At 39.6% G+C, this 18,404-nt stretch overlaps 1 protein-coding gene across 1 annotated transcript in view; it reads left to right on the plus strand.

Moving 5' to 3' along the window:
• Positions 1-18,404, plus strand: part of ccdc146 (coiled-coil domain containing 146) — a 66,627-nt gene that overhangs the window by 1,674 nt on the left and 46,549 nt on the right. The window lies entirely within an intron of this gene.

An 18,404-nucleotide genomic window follows, 5' to 3' on the forward strand; every position in this document is an offset into this window, starting at 1 on the left:
CACTTTGGTGCAGACTAAAATAGAGCAGCAACTTTAGCATCAGTTGTCATCGGTGTTTGTTCTGACAACCACTGTGGGGAGTGGCCCAGGCTGGATTTTTCTGTCCGAACCCAATGGACCCTGATTGAAAAACTAACCGATTGCTGCATTATTTCAAAAGGCATGATTTATCTAGTTGTGAGTGTGAATGGTCATTTTACTGTACCATACACAACTAGGGACAATACACAATGTCAGCTGGGATTTGCTCTAGCTCCCCCTGCGACCCTCAAGGGACAAGTGGTGATGAAGCCAGGTACATGAGGCTAGCTGACAGCCTCAGATTTTCCGTTATAATGATAAACGGCTCTTCAAATTTTTTTAATAACTTTTCTATTATGCAACAAGTTGTTTGACCCAGATTTATTTGAATCCATTTTGTCTGCTTCATTTCTTTGACATGTGCAGTAAATCGAGTGCAGCTCCTGGTGTCCCTGCGCTGGTAAATCGTTGCGTAATTGTTTCCCATTGCATTGCATCTTGCATATGTACTCATGAGTCAGTGAAGAGCGAGTCCCCCATTGGCTGAACATTCCTTATTACTTGTTGCTAACATGAACCAGTCGGCCTCTCTGACACAAAACAGCTCCCGCAGGAGTGGACTTATCAAACTAGTGAGGGGCGTCCAGCGTAATCCTGCGGTGCCAGGGGACGGTGATCCCCCGATAACCAGCATACTGCTGCCTCTCCTCTCCTCGGAGAGACACAGCTCCATATTAGGAACACCACTCTGCACCGTCTTAAAGGGATTGTTTACTGTCAAACACTTCAAACTGCTTGAGGGCACTTGCAGCAGAGCAACAGTCCCCACTGAGGAAGAGGAGGCGCTGGGGGGGTTTCTGAACAGGCTGTAAAACAGTCGGGCTGCCTGTTAACCAGTGGATGTACAGTAGCCTGCAGCACCTCACAAACCTGCATGCATCACCTTTCCACACACAGCTGCAAAAAGCATGCCTACCCGGGCATGAGGAGGGGCTGTTATTAATGTGCCAGGCCAGCTGCGGTGCCAGTGGGGAGATGAAGGCTGTCAGCCTTGTTAAAAAGCTCCAAGCACATTCTTTTAAAGAATCTGACTGATCTTTGAACCATTTGCATCCTCTTTCAAAGGTTTTTATAGCATCTCTGTTCTAAATAAATGTCTCAATAAATCTTGAATGAAAGTGAAACGTGTCTAATGTATGCAGATTAAACAGATTCAAGGCATGTTTATGCTTTGTTATAACCTTTAAAAACCGATGACTGTGCTAGATAACATCAGAAAAGCTAAACAGACAAATCACACAGTATCTAAAGCAAGTGCATTGAAATGACTGAAAGCCATTGACTTCCTGGGAGGTAGTACATCTATCTAAATGTCTATATAATTGATATGCTTTGGAGACTGCGTGTCAGTTATATAATGTAAACACAAAGACTGCCCTCTAATTAGGCTAAAGTTGCATTTCCTCCACTGCTTCCATCCGTCGCCACAGGGAAAACCCGATGTTGAGGATGGTGGCCGCAGTGATTTCCTGCCAATAGATCAAAGGAGCGACTCCCCAAATCCCGTTGGACAAACTGCACAAGTCTTCATTCCTCTTCTATCTCTGCCTCAGCTGTCAAGGCCAAATGAATGAGAGCAGACGGGGGGGAAAAAACAGTCCCTTGAATCAAGTGTTTATTTTGGTTCCACAGAAGATTTAAGCATCTTCCTACTCTCTCAATAATTTTTAAGGCGCTGACCTTCTATTAAATTGAATAAACTCTCTGTTTTCATTTTCCTTTCCCCTGGTGGCTGGCTCCTCCATGTTCATAGATGGGACATGGAATAGGCCAGTGATAACGATTATGATCATGTTTTAATGATGATAGATTTTCCTCATTAAAGGCAACTACTTTGTTTCATTTAAAACAATTTGTTGATTTTTCTGGTTTAACAACTGAGGCTGATGCAGATAGGGGAAATATTGACATTTATATGAATTCAGAGCTTCTCTAATTTGTTGTGAAGGTCGGCTGGTAACTCTGCAAAGAAAGAGATTATGAGAAGGATAGAGCAAAGTTGGGAACATGTTTTTTTTGTCCGAAACCCACTCTTTAATTTGGTGCATGGATGTTTAATCAATTATCTCAGCTCCTCTACAGCTGCTTGTTCTCTTATTTTCCATGTCTGTCTCTGTTTGTATTTCTTTCTCGACGTCTGTGCGACTCCCTTCGCGTCCCTCTTCTTCCTCAGTCAGGGTCCCCCTGCTTCTCTGTCTGGCCATGCTCCAAGACAGGCTGAAAACACATTTGAGATACACATGTACACACAAACACACACTCATGGACTATTTAGACAAGCCAGATGACCCCCATACATCCATCTGCGGAGGCTATAAACTTAAATCCGCTGAATCAAAGCCCCACACACTGAATCCTTCCTGTTAAAGTCTGTAGCACCGATTCAGTCATTGGACACATCAAGACTTTAAATCACTTCAACATTAGTTTTCCCCTCATTCGTTATCTTGTATTTTTTCCTCTCACTTTTGTTTCACTTGTTATGTCATCTCTGTCTATCTTTTCACACGTGTGTGTGTGTGTGTTTTCCCTTTCTATCCTCTTTCCACTTCATTTGGTGATTTATTTGTTTTGCATAATCCCTCCCTCTCTCGCTTCCTCTCTCATTATTATTTTCTTCTGTGCTTCGCTGAACCTAAAAGGGTAGATATGAAGGGAACTGGACGAAGGGAATAAAAATATCTATCATCCGAACGTGTCACAATCTGTCAACCTCTGGTGTCGCGTTGCGACGCTGTGCAGAAAAAAACTTTGCAATATATAAATAATGCATCACATAGTAAACCGAGTGTTTGTTGCAGCCTGTCACTGGGTGTCGTGGCGGATTAGAGGATCATAATATATCCCAACAATGAGCTACACAGACAAATGAAGGCCGTCGGAAGAAAGACTAAACAGAAAGAGATATTATAAGCATTAAAGACATTAAATAAGTGTCGAAGAAGAGAAACACACATCTGTCCTGTGATGACGATAAAACGCTTTAACTGTAACTTTGTTTGGAGGAAGAACTGTTGTTCATCCAGGCTAACGGGAGAAGTTGGAAGGGAAGTTGTTTGGACACGTTTTTATCATCGACCGCTGTAATAAGTTGAGTGTCACAATGAATGAATCCCATCATATAATGTACTGTAGGTCATCTGTCAGAAGTATTCAACTTAACTAAAAACAATCAACTCAAAACAGGGGGGACCAGAGACGTAACGACAGATGTAACCGTTTTTTATGTTTTAATTGTTACACACATTACAATTCATTTATTGTTGTAAAACTTTAAAATAGATTTGTAGTAATTCAATTTCATGTAACTCCTCATGTTGACTGTGATGGATGTGTTGATAGCAGCTGTATTTACAAACTGTGAAGTCAATGGTCTGTCTTGCCTCTAATGAACCTCTCCTGTTTCTGATTTATCACTGCTCAAAGCTCCTCTCCCTTATGTGATAAAACAACAACCCAGTGCAAATGTCTTATCTGTCTCCCTGCTCGGAGAGAGGCTTCTCTCTCAGGAGCCAAAGGGATCAAATTACATTAAACAGAAACAAGCTTTTTGTTGCAGAAACAGCTTTTGGGGAGTCAAGGGCGGGAAAGAGGATTAAATGCTTAGAAATGTCACCACAGGAACATCACACCCTTTCCCCTAGTCTGTAGAGCTGCACTACATAACATCAACCACAATGCCAGTATTTTATATTAATTATCAAAATTGACCTCTTTGAACTCGAACCAACAACCTGTAGGTCAAAGGCCGTGCCTGCGTAACAGACCATATGAAAGCTTAAATTCAAGTTATTTCAGCCCAGAGGCTAGCTCCTCCCTATGAGGAGTGCACCGCGAGGTCACCAGGAGAAGTTATCCACCACCGGACATTATCCCGTGCCAAAATGATTCCAGGAAAGAGCAGTGTTTTCAACGCCTAAAAGCAAATACACATGCGCACGCATGTAAAACTAATTTGCATAGAAGAGTTTGGCTGCTTCTGCAACTTTGTGTTGAGCTGCAAGTCAAGAAAGAGCTCCCTTAAAGCAGAGCTGCCGGATATTAAGAGTTTGTTACATGGTTGGGTAGACAGATACCAAACCGAATAAAATCAAGTATGTTTTCCGATTTGTTGCTGTTCAATCATCTGTCTTCGGTTATGGTATCTTTTCCCCATTAGAGATGAAGGCTTATCAAACAGGAACAACGACCACAAATCATATTTACAATGCAATGCAGTCATTATTAACTGCAAATGTGTCTCTCATTGGAAACAATATGTATTTATTGTCCTATTAAAAATAAGAAGGAAATACTCATATTACTCAAAGTAATATTCCATAAAGGAAGTGGAGTTTTTAATGAATCACATTTTCTCAAGAAACAAAGACACTAACGCCAATTGTGTGGTAAGGAGTTGTTTCAGTGTGTTGGATTCAAGAACCCTTAAAAGATCACAGATAGATTGAGGCTAAGACACTTGAATTGATCAGGGTTAAAAAAAGTGCATCCTTAGGTTAAGAGGACCTTTGTAGTCATGAATGATGATATGATGATAATTAACACATGGTTAAGGTTATGGGAGTAAAAGAAACAATGCTGAATATCAGTGACACACAGGATGTACGCAGGGCTGATGGGTGATGCAATCAGGCGAAGACATCAATGCGGCATAATTCGTGACAAATCTGAATAAGCTGTAGATTGTCTCTGCAAAATAATTGGTTGCAAAATGTAGTATTTTAGTACACTCTATGATGTCATCTTCTGACATCTTAACAATGTCCCATGTCAATACTGTCAATCTTCCGACCAATATAAAGTTTAGATTGCAGACATATCTTGATGAAAGGGATTGATCCAGACCTTTCAACAATCAACTCCAAAAGGGAATCATCTGGAGATATCCCTCCAAGTTGTACTCTTACCAAGTTTGGTAAAAATCCGTCCATGTTTTGTTGAGTTGTTTTGTACACAAACATACAGATAGGGCCGAAAACAATATCCAGCTACGAGGCTACGTCAGCACGCAGGTTAATAGAAGGTGGCCTTGAGTGTTTCATTGACCCATCATTCATGCTGACCTCCTCCTACCACAGGGTTTGTTGCTTTCTCTAGAGGTCACCTGACAACAAAGCGTAGCCCTAAGACATAATGAACTGCTTGCGCACAGGTTGTATTTTTTTGTTACAGGAGGAAAGATTTGCTCTTTTCTGCAGCTTCGCCTCAAGGGACATGTGCAATCTTTAATATCTCGTCAGTCTCTGTTACTTCAGTACACCTCTGTACGCTGAGTAAACCCATATGACAGCATGCTGGAAAGAGAAAAAGTGAAATTAGCATATTGGCAACTTCCTCCAAGCATAATTGCATTGACTGAGGAATCTTTACCCCCTTTGCTGCAGACTGGATTGAATTACAAATACATTTCAAATACATCTGAAAAACTTTCCAGTTACTCAAATTGTTTTTATACCACCATACAGAGCCAATTTAGATTTATCATAAATGTATCAAAAAACTGTTTCAGTTTTGGACGTGTGTGCAATGACATCTGTCCCCTACCGGCTGAACTAATGTATTGCTAATGTATTTTATATGTGACCTGCAGGGTTTGGCTTATTCTGTATTCATTACATACAGATGTGTTTTTTGGCTCTGAATTGTCTTTTATTTGAAATAGTTTCAATCTCCGCTAGGATTCTAAACTTGTGTTCGCCCAAGATATATAATAAATATCCCTGTGTGGTAAATATCTGGTCCCACTGTTTCCACCCTAGTTTTCTGATGTAATGGCCCAATCCATAACAGGAATCAGCCATGAAATGGAAATCATCAACTTGGCCCCTTCAAACAGTTGATGTAATTTTATCGAATGAAAAACTGAATTCGTTTTTTTAAAGCTTATCCGAGGATCCAGTAGAACACAAATCTAAACTGTCTGTTTGACCTAGAGTGGCATAGTGGATGGAAAATTATGTCTCTTTTTTCACTAATAAATCCCAAAGTGGGGGAGTAGGGTCTCAAAAACCTGGTCTGAAAGTGGGTAAAACCAATCTGTGACCTATGAGGGAGGAACCACTGGCAGCAATTAACAAATCTTGGGTGTAAAGTCAACGAGAAGCATTGGACATATTGACATAGATGCTGCTGGAGCATCAATTACATTTGAGCTGAATAATCTATCTTCACGAAAAGAAGAGGAAGAAACAGCAATGGAGGCATTTTTTGTAATGTATGATTGTATATTGCTCTTTCAACCATCTTTGGCAGACGTCATAGACAGATGGCTCAACCGATTCCCTGCCAAGTACTTTTCGAAAACTCCTGTCTTTTGTCCAAACAGTCAGTTTCCAAAAGAGCTTTCTTCAAACCATCTGGTGCGTCAGGTGATTATCCGACCTTCTACATCAGAAGACTCTTTAGATGTCCCTGTTATTGATCGACAGATGGAGGAGAATGAGTGAAGAAGGAACAGTGGAGAATAAATCGCAACAAAAGTTCCTCAGGGCCCAATACTGTGTTCCTTGTTTATTTTTTCAAATTGTATCTTTTAATCCTTTGCTTCTCTTAAATGTTATTTCTTTTATTCTTTAGGCTTCTTTGACTTCCTCACTTGCTTTTTTCTTTCCTTAGGTCCTGTCTATAATACATCATTAGTAATGAGTGAGCTCTACTGCCTTTCTCTGGTTGTTTCACATATATGTTAATGACTATCTGCTCAACCTCAGCTTGTCTTTTGACGGCTGTCATCGTCCACGCCTTTTAAGTTTCTGGAAATCATTTTTATTTTGGAATAAAAATCCACTCATGTGTGAATTGCTCACTGCATTTTTGCCTTTGAGTTTGACTAAGACTTTGATGTGTTTTTCTGTTTCCACTTGCGGCCAATTGGAAATCATGTAATTAGATCTTTTCCTGCAGCTGCCACCATTACCAGCACTTTTCCATCACACTTTCACTCTATATAAAAAAACTATATCTGATTTGGGCCACTCGATTTTACCACCTCAATGTTTAAGTTATGTTGCTCAAGTTTTGCATGTTGAATTTCATAATTTTTGTATAGACCAGAGTATTTGCCATTTACAATCTGTCTAACATTCAATGTGGTTTTTATCAAAAACACTAAACTCAGGCTAGAATCTGCCAATACTTATCGACCATTTTATCACCATATTACATGTATTGAAATCAGGTGATGTCAGACTTCCATATAACAGTGAGAAATAAGAAATCCTGGACCGGACCGTTAATCCCAATCTGCGCCAACATTTTATTGCTTCCTCTGAGAGTCATTTCCCCCTCTCTCAACAAAGTGTGATCGGAATTGGTTTAGGTTCATGAAAACACACAAGCTAACAAAAAAAAACAACAAACAGCAACAAAAAATCCTAACCTCTTTAGCAAAGGTAACGACTGTCAACTTAAGTGTTCTTAGATGCAGCCCCAGGAGGACTTTTATTTGAAAGTTAGTTGTCAAGTTATCTTTCCAGGAACATCATGTCTATTCTTAGCTACTCCACCGAAAGCCGACCCTCAGTCACCAGCCTCCGTCTCCTGATCTCTTCTGCAGCGTCGTGCTGGCTTTGCGAGCAACATTTAAACATCTGTGAAACTGCATGTTTCTTTAATTTGATCTTTAATTGGATCTTTTATTGAGTCTCTAGTTTCTTCTCGAAAGGCTTCAATCTGTGAGTTTTAATAGGACAACGGCACCGTAAACCTCAGCCTCTAATAGGGGCTGTGGTGAGTGTGTCACGGCGCTCTGATGCCGAGCCACTCTGTTAACGTGGCCAGCTGTTTACAGCATCTGTCACACAATAGCACAACGACACGTTTACACAAACTCACACAGGTATAGTGGAATGCTCTCCGCTGGGATGAGGGTGTTTCCCCTTCGCTGTTTCAAATACCTTTCAGCTGCTCAACATTAATCACACTTTAAATTCAATTTAGTTGTTTACATGCATATTAAAAGATTGATTCATTTAAAAATAAAAATTGCAAGTAGCTAAAAAGTAATTGCAGGAGACATCAAAGGGAGGCTATTTATGTGATTCTTACAGTCGACAAATCACCAACCACTGCCGTGAATAGGAGCATTATTTAAACATGACTGTGTCGACAGTAATGGAGCAAGTAAACTGCTCAGTGGATTCAAATTTTAGCCTCAAATTGATTTAATTCATAAACATGAAATTACTTGTGCTGAAGTGTAAAATTAACTTCAGCTTTCAGGGCATAAAATATTCTGCGGCCCATGAGAGCTGGTTTTGCCTGCTCTGTAATCCAAAAACAATCAAGTGTAAAGTCGGATATATAACCCGCTCACCATGCAGACAACATGTCATAGGCAGTCAAACCAGGAAAATACTTTATATACATGTACCATGGACTGCATGTATATTTACAAGTGTTTCCCCAACTTGAGTCGTATATTAATAAAAAGAAGAATGATAAATTATGAATTCCACAGTGGAATTAAAGAGGAAGTGAGCTCTTTGGGACAAATCCAAGTAGTTTTTTATGAATATGATATCGGCTTTAAAAGCTGTTTCACAGACGCGTGAATCAGAAGGTGCTAATTGACGTTACGTGGACAAGAAGTTGAGTAAAACTGTATTTACAGTAAGTAATGTATCATAAAATTATAATAAGACACAGAGCAGCTGATGTTGGATTTCCTTGATCTGTGTCACCACCTCGTCCCGCCCTGATTGCTGTCACCTAGCAACAGAGCAGAAGTTGGAAGCCAAACACTGCTTGTGACTCCCAGCCCAAACTCCCAGAATCCCTCACTGAAACCTCAGGAAGACGCCCTTCCTCCCTGTTGCTGGATCAGGTCATCTAACCCCATCCGACACCGCTGTCCTCCTCAATGCACTCCTGCTCCCTCCTCGGCTTCCTGATCCTAGCGTGAGGAATCTTATCAGCCCGTGGACAGTGAAGTCCGCTGGGGTGGCTCCTCCTCCACATGGAGACCGTCATCCATCCTCTCTTCTTGTCATCCTTGTTCGTTTTTGTTTTTAATATAATTTTCTAATATAACTAATTTTGTCCACTTGTATTTCAGGCTGTTATAATAACACATACAATCATATTCGGATGTTATCCTTGCACATTATTCTTTTTTTGCATGATTTAAACGTGTGTTCTCTCCTGCTCAGGCCTCTTGCTTCAGCTCCGTAAAGAACAGTAAAGATGATGTTTTATAGCTTGTTGGCATTTTTGCATGATTTACTACAATAAAATATGTCCCATTCTAATTCAGATTTAACTGCTTTAATCCAGTGTCTTTACCAGGTCAAAGGAACGACTGATTAATAACAAGGCTATCTTTCAAAGCTGCTGTATAATACAAAGTCTCCTGTCTTAATTTATGTGACGTTGCATTCATCATGTAAGCCGAGAGGCCCCCGAGCATCCTGAGCTCCGTAAATCCAAGATTTTTGGGCTGTGATTTCAAGCAATCGTCCAAAAAGAATTTTTTCTCCAAATTATTAATATCATGTCAGAAAGATTTGTTGTTTCATTTATTTATTAATATCTATCATATTTGCCAATAAAGGAAATGCTTGAGCAACACCATACTAAAGATGTGCTCCAACAAATATTTGTCCTCACTAACAAATTTACAAGTATACTGTTAGTGACACAATCATGAAAAGCAAATTTACAATACATGTGTGTTAGTTTAATGTATATTATTTTAATCTGATGCTTCATCAACCAACTGTACAATAAATACAAATGAATACAAACAAAATATGACATATATGTAGCTTAGTGAAAGTTAACCCTGAACTAACCCTTTTTCCAAGAGAAATTCCCCTGATCTAATCTCGGACTAATCTAAGACCTTTGAAAATTGTTAATATTTAAGGTAAATGCTTTGGGAAGCAAACAAATGTCCCTGTTTCATAACAAAAAATCCATCTTCTCTCTTCCATTCTTGGTGTAAATGTTTGTGATCGATGCTGTATTGTACAGTGTAGGTTTTTGTGAGTATTATTCTGTTGTGAACATGTCCGGTGAGCATAAAGACGATTTCCCATGAAGGTTCTGTTCTCACTTGAACATCTGCTTTCCAGCACTGACTGGCCAGGATGTGATAATGACATGGATGTAGATATATGTGTGTGTGGTGTCGACTCTGAAGAGGCGCCAGCTTCACGTCTCGCTGTCTGTTTCGTCTCTGAAGGAAATTTCCGTCTTTTGTTAACTGTCTGACAGCAAGAAATCTTTGCAACTGGAACGCAGACCTCCAAGACCAAACAGTCCCCTAATAAAACCACAGTTAAATTCACTGGACCTGGATTTTGCACCAAATTTACCACCACACCCCCGCAACCAAGTTTTGCGTAATCCTGGCAACAATCAAATCACGATAAAAACCTAACCTCCTTGGAGGATATAATAAATCTTGTAACGGAAATACTCAGAGCTGACAGAATCGAATAATCAAGAGATTAGTCGTCAAGCGAAATAAGTTATGAAACTGTTTAGATCAGTGATCACTTGATGAAGTCATTCAAGAACCAAAATACAAATCGTTCTGTGGCTCCAGATTCAGAAAAATTGAGATTTTCTGTTTTCAAAATTGTTATATTTTATTAACTCGAGATCTTTCTTTTTATTTTTGCTCAGACAAACAAAAAAAATCTCTACATGAGCTGTGGGAACTCATGTAGAGATTTTTTTTTCCCCACACACTGAACGATTAACCACTACTACACCCGACTGACTGCAGCGGATGCGCTCTGAGCAGGAAGTGTGTAAGGAGCTCCCTGCAGGGTCTCATCGCTGCCATGCCACAGGAGAGGAGCTGATTGGTCCAAAGGTTCCGATGATGTCAGCGCCCAAGTTTCCTGAGGATAAAAGTGAAGGAATCTACAGTTGTTCTGCAAACATTATTTTCTTATTATGATACAACGGAGGCTTGTGTCTCATTATCTGCAGATCTGGTTATAATTTAAAAAGTTAATGTTTTAATCACAAACATATCACGGAAAGTGGGTGAAAGCATTTTTTTTACGCAGCTATAAAAATGAATGTCATACTATGAGACAAAAACATCTGTTTGGGTTTGTGAGGCTGTCACCCCACAAGGAACTACAGTGTTACTATAAAGTCCTTTATTTGAGACTAGAGGCCAAAAAGAGCTCAATAAAAGTTCCTCTGATTTAAAAGTTGGACTCTCTCCGCAGGCTCCATGTGTTTCTACAGCAGATCACATCAATAAAAACATTAAAAAAAAGGAACTGGTCCCACGCTCTGAAGAATCTCTGGTTTTTATCTTTCAGGGTTTATTCAGAAATAATTTTGTTGAGTTTGCAAAAAACATAGAAACGCACACATGCTCACACAGTAAATTCTTCTGAGATCCCGGTCAGAAAGATCAATCCTAAGCCGAATAAGCTTTCTACAGCTGTGAAACATTCAGTTCGTTGATCCCAAATTAAATTTTACAACTATGAGTCTCAATTAAAGATTTAATATGAATATATTTTGTCCATTTTAAGTTAAATTAAGACAGTAACAGTATTTTCTTCAATAACTGGTGCTATTGAGCAAAGCCAAGATTAACAATTCATGGTCTACAATGAAAAAATTTGTATATTTAAAGGCGTTCTTTATACTTAAGTTTTCCATTGGGAATTTGAACAACGACACGTACTGTCTGTAATGTTGTACGCTGCTTGTGTACTAAAAGGAAAAGTACACAATCCACAGCCACAACATGTTTGGGCACTGACCGACATACCACACAGCTGAACAAGGGTTCAAAGGTCAGGAAGGTCCTCACCCTGGAGCTGCTTATTTTCATTCCAGGATCTGAGCATCTGCTCCCCTTCACTCATGGACTGAATGACTCAGAAGTACTACAGAGATTCAGGGCCGTGGTGAATAAGAAAAAATCAGAGATTATTTGGGAATGTTAGAGTAAAGCTGCCATTGAGTAAAAATTCATAATAGTACAAGTAGAAAGTTGTTATTTGAGACTAAAGTCGTAATTGAGAATAAAGTCATTGCTGAGCAGTCATTTTTTTTTACATCTTTTCAAAGTCCTGATACCTAGATAACGTGGTGCTCATGTATCAAAAGATGATGTATTTAGTTATAATTGAAACAAAAATGATAAAGAAACAAAAACACTCAACATTCCACATTTCCCCCTTTAAGTGGCCCTAATACTCCATCATACAGTAGCTACATTTTTAGACATCCTCTAACATTATCCACGTTTGGTTGAAGGTCTCAGCCTCTTCTTTTTAAGAGCTCATTAAACTGACCACATGGATGGTGGAGTCAGGAGGATTTGGGGAAAGAGGACTGGGTCAGTGTGGGGGGTTAGTTTCCAGCTCCAGACTGGAATGACTTCACTGAGACAGACAGAGTGAGTCATGACCTCTTTAAGAAAAGAAGTATATGAGCAGATGTAGATAAACACACACACTTTTTAGTTTGTTTGTTCTTTTAACCCCTTTCTCCTACTTAAAATAGAAAAGGGGGCAAATCAGAATGTGTCATTCGTGAATTTAAGAGGTTTCAAAGGGGCTTTGTTTTCCTTTAAGGACACAGAAATCTCCTCCACGTCAGCCAGAGCTCTCTCTCTCTCTCTATACTCTGTAATTTTGGTTTCTGGGGTGTAGGCTACTCCCCGAGGACCCAAACCCAAAAAGTCTCCGTACTGCAGAGAAGCCTTTGCAGCCTGGTGCCGACCACAAACAGGGAAAAACACAGACGCACAAAATAATTTATGGACTAGGCATATCATGCAATGAAAATGAAATGTGCCTTCTTCAAGAGGGCACCACCAACCATGGAAAAGTATAGTCTGTTTCTGTGGTTTGAGCATTGAGTCAAACAGAAAGCAAAACAAAGGAGAGACGTAGGGATTTTGATATGGATTAGTTTTAATTCGGCAGAATGTAGGGTTTAGGCATACAAGTTTGTTTCCTGCACATTGTTACAATGACTGTATGAAAGTTAGGTTATTTTCTTGTTGTTTGAAATATGCATTATTTCAAGGTATGATGTGTACATTTTAACCTGACAAGATCGCTATGACTATAAATAATTTGTCAACGGTATCAATTTTTAACAAAAATTAAACGTAAAACAATAATCATAAAAGAAAAGACCAGATGACTTGCAACATCTGTAGTATTTCTTTCTCATTTGCAGGTCCTGCTTGTCTTTCCTTATATACTTTCTATAATAATCATTTAAAGGTATTGATATTGTTTTTCCTTCCTTTAAATGTCTATCCTTGATGTTCTGGGTCCGAACTAATTGATACTGAAAAACCACATCCTTTGTTTTTACTAAGAGTTATTACTGTATCATTCACACACACACACACACACACACACACACACACACAAACACAGACTTATTTCAACAACACTGAAGATGGAAGATAAAACGATAAAAGCTGGATAAAGTAAAAAGATATAATAACCCTACGGTAAAGATCAGAGTAGAAGTAGAGAAGAAGAAAAACGACATGGAGAAAGTCTGACGTGTGAGAGATGATTTGTTTCTTCGCCCTGACCATCGTTACCAGGGAGGGCAGCGTTTCCGAGGATGTGGCTGTCTGTGGAGCGCTGTGGCTGGGATGAAAGGGAAGGAAGCCAGGCGACCATGGAGGATCCCTCCCTGGATCTGTGGGGAACACACACACACACACACACACACACACACACACACACACACACACACACACACACACACACACACAAGCACACTCACACACAGAAACACAAAGCAAGTGTGTATGTAAATGAGAGGAGGCTATCCTCTCAATCTGGTGAACAGATGAAGTTAATTGTTTCCGTTCTGCTTAGCAGGCGATGTGCAGCTCTCAGAGAAATTAAATTACACTCACAACACTTCTTTCCTTCTCTATTTCCTTTCCTCTTTCTTTCTTTATTAAAGATGTTAACACCTTCTGGATTAGTGATTAAGTCTCCTGTGATGTGACGACACCTGCACGTGCACTGTTCTTCCAAAACGTTGTTTCGTCTGCTGCAGGAACAAAAATGAAAAGCCGTCACCTCTGTGCAGGGGTGGAATACAGAATCTTTACTGAACTGATACTGACACAACAAAACAACAAGTCCTGTGGTTCCCCTACAATATTCAGTTGCAACACATGTCTTAGGGGTTTATTCCATTTCTTCTATTCTTTGTTTTGTAATAGCTTGATTCAGGTAATTAGTTACACAGAAAAAATTACTTAATATTCATTTTGCGAGTTTTCTTTTCCATCTTTGGTTTTTGGAAAGTAATCACAGAAGCCAAATATTTGGGGACGGATGGTGTCATTTCTAACAATGCATTATATTCTATAAACTTTGTGTTTTTAAATACAATATAATAACCTAAAACATATAACTGTAGTTTCATTTGAGTAAAATTTACAATTGATGTATAGACATTTTGGATTTGGACGGCCTGAGGAGGATCCACCTGTTGAGGCATTCTGGTCTCAAATGAGTTTTACACCTCAGGGTTTGTGGGTGTATCCTGACAGGGATTAGTTTAAATCCTACAGTGATATGAACAGAATGTGGAGGTTAAGTAAATCTTCTTTGAAACAATGGTAGCACTTAGATCAGCTCTGGTTTAGTCTGAACCTTTATATATACAGTCTATGGTCTGAACCAGGTGTTTATGTAACATGAGTCTCAGTGAGGATCAAATCAAACTGTCCCTGATCTGTTTGTTTGGATCCGACATTTACTCATGTGACCCGTGTGACCTCTTCTCGGCTCTGTGATGTCGACCATGAGATCCACACAGTTTTGTGGGAAGCAGTAAAATTAGATACAGGACCATCTCTTCTTTCCTCAGTGGAAACAGCACAGCGGTTGTTTTTATTTCACTCTAATCCCCCCTGGACGTTTGCAGGGTGTTCTTGGATAAGTTCCACCTCAGAGGTCAGGGAGGGTCACGTACCTGCGATCAATTAACCGGCTGCTCCGCCATGTTTTCTGTCTTTTCAAAACACGAGCAAGGATTTATACATGTATTTGACTCTATAAACTGCCTCTTGCTCGTGGCTTCACTTTGTTTTACTGGTTACAATCCAAAACCATTCATGTGAACAAAGAGTGATTCAGTGGGTTCCAGTAAACTATAATTAGACTGGGCATTTAAGGTGAAAGGCATAGTTGATTTTTAGCTTTTTGCATTAGCATTTAGCCTGCAACGTTTTTCTCCTCTAATGATTTTTAATTGCTCTTTAAAGAGTGTTTCCGTATTTATTTCATTCTTGGGAATCAACATTTATATGAATAGAGTCTCAACGCCGTGGTTGTTTCAATTGTCACCAGGCGGGAGAGACTTGACTGATCTTAGAGAGAAAAATGTGTTTGGCACAGGAGAGTCCATCTTGGAGACACAATAGAAGCTAAGAACAGAAAATAGCTGTTGTTAAAAGAGAATGTAAAGACGATAAAAAACATTCTAAAAGTGCTAAAATAAATGTGCATTATAAAACCTTATTACTGGTGAAAAGATTTGACCGGGAGTACAGTATACATATATCCCACAGACAGTTTACAAAGATGGACGACACATTTTTATAGCACCATATAACTAATAAAAAACAATCTTACCAGAAAATGAAAGACTTGAAGACACATCAACAACTACCTACAATGACAGAAACCATTTTTTGAGAAGATTCTATTTGACATGTACTTTTTAATCTTGTCCCTGTCCCATCCACTGACATGGAGAATGCAGAGTTAACAACCTTTACTGCAGCCAGACACCAGGGGGAGATCAAGAGGATTTGGCTTCACCTTCGGGAAACTGTCATGTCGTCCATCTTTATATCCCAACTGTGTTGTATCCATGCAACAGTTACATACATGAGCAGCAGCACATGTGCTTCCTTCAGAAGTGTCAAAGGCCGCGTGAGCAACAGGCTGCAGCAAAGACCACATCAAAGTTAAGGAGAAGATGAGACGCTTTAAACTACTGAGTCAAGCTGAGACCGTGGTGAATCCATATGTGTCTGCTTATACTGCACAAACAAGTTCTTCAAAACTCCATCAGAGAAAATGCTTCCTAACTGCCACAACACACAAGAATAGCTTCAAAATGACCAGGAAATACTATAAAATCAATATGTTTATGTCTTTTATAGCTTCCCTTTCTCACAAACTTCCCGAAAGAGGACAGATACGAAACTCATTACTTCACTCCAGAGGCCTGTACTGGCAAATCTCAACAATCAGAGGCTTCCCATGTTTCTTACAAAAACACACACAGACACACCCGCAATATTTAGACCAGGTGTTGCTGCCATTGGGCTGAAAGAGATGTCATCTCATAGAAAAGGATTATTAAAGGATGGTACATGGGCCAAACTAAAAAGTCCAAGTAAATGTCAAATACGTTTTTCTGAAAGATGTTTTTTGTCACTTAAGTTGTTATTTGATGCTATAATATCATGGTGCAATGTCATGATTGACAGCTGAGACTGACTCACGATCGGTCTAACGTGTATATCAAACATTAATGGCAGACTCTGGCTCTAAATGACCTCATCGGCACAAGATGGCAGCGTTCATATCCTGGATATATTTTTGCCTATATTTCTAGATAGTGGGAGGAAGGTGAGACATGCCGTCCATCTTTGTTTACAGATCATGGTTCAAACCACATGTTTCTTTCTTTTTTTTAGTTAAACACACTTCAAAGATCAGCATTCGTTCCAAATGAGTCAACGTATCCCTCAGAAACAGGGCTCAGTTGTTAGGGGCTTACACACATGGCTTCGGTTGACATACAGGCACTGCTGTCTGCTGCATATGGTTTTTGGAGTTCAAGCTGCCGGGTGGAATTCAAGCTGCAGGGGGCCCGACAGTAAGATGGTGCCCAGGGCCCCCCCACGTCTGCCCACTGACACACTGGGAAACAATGCCCTGGACTCTCCACAGAGAATGACATCAGAGCCACGGTTTCCCAGAAGCCCTGTAAAAGATGAGTGATTTATGTTTCATAGTTTTATAAAGTTCATGTTCGGTGGAACTAATTGATGCCGTAACATGTCCTCACATCTGTTGTTATAAGAACCCATTCTATTTAAGAACACTATTAGGTAAAGATCTCTCCAAGACTTTTATTCTAAGTGCACGGACGATTCAGTCTGAGCTTCTATAAAAGTTGGTTTCAAGGTTTTAAGAGACTCTAAACATCCATTTATAAACTGTCGACTGACGCTTTGTCTGAGGGACAAAGTGGAGACGAGAAATTGTGGCAGCAGATTACGTGTATGGAAAAATAAGTGTGTGTGTATGCGTGTGTGTGTGTGTCAGTATTAATTAGAGCATCTAAAAGAGTCTCCCGACCTCCAGCCACACGTGAAACACAGAAACCTTGGAGGTGAAGGTGGAGGGGGGGATGGATGTTGTCAAATTACCAACGATCCCCCAAAGTTGCGTTTGTTGTGACTACAATACGGTAGGAAAAACAGAGATCCGGACAAGGCTCTGGGGGAGCACGGTAACTTTTTCCGAAAGTCTGGTTAATGCAAGCGATGGTGAGCAAACACACACATGCAGGACACACACACACACACAGATACACGCACAGTCAAGAAAATTGTGGTAGCTCTGCCTACTTTTACATAGTGTTTATAAAAATCCATTGTAGCAGCAAAAACAAACCATGGAATCTGCTATGATATGATTAATAGTTGCAAAAACACAAATGATAATAGCTGGATGTGTGAGTTGTATCGTTCTGTTGCCATCAACAATACTTTTGAATATTTTATATTGTTAGATTGTGGATATCTATTTCTGAATACTTGTTGTCTCTCACTGGTTCTCAGTAGAGCGCATACCTCTGACAACGGTCCCCTTAAATTCAAATTAAGCTGCACCAAATGTCACACACTCAGATATCAGTTCCCTCAATATACCTGTTTTTCCCCATCAAGACTAATTATGAAATCTGGGAAAATGTGAAAATAAGATCAGTATAGGATCAGAATTTAATGCGTTCCTCCCTGACACATTTTGTATCCTTCCTTTATGTGTCGTTGTAATCCGTCCAGTAGTTTTTGTGTTTTCTTGGTCACAAAAAAACACCGGTAACCAGCAAATATTAAAAAAAACCTTGGCGGTGATTACATTACACTATAAGGATATGGCTCCATAAAAGCAAAGCAATTACTTTATTAATAGTTACAAAGTACAATGAAAATATACAATCTGCTTACCTATATATTGTAAACATAGTACAGGTTTCCAGGCCTGCTAACTGCCCTGGTGACGGATTTAACAGGCATCAACATCTGTTATAGATTACAGAGCAAA

The sequence above is a fragment of the Limanda limanda genome, chromosome 1 (genome assembly GCF_963576545.1).
Source record: "Limanda limanda chromosome 1, fLimLim1.1, whole genome shotgun sequence".
In the NCBI taxonomy this organism is placed as follows: Eukaryota; Metazoa; Chordata; class Actinopteri; order Pleuronectiformes; family Pleuronectidae; genus Limanda; species Limanda limanda.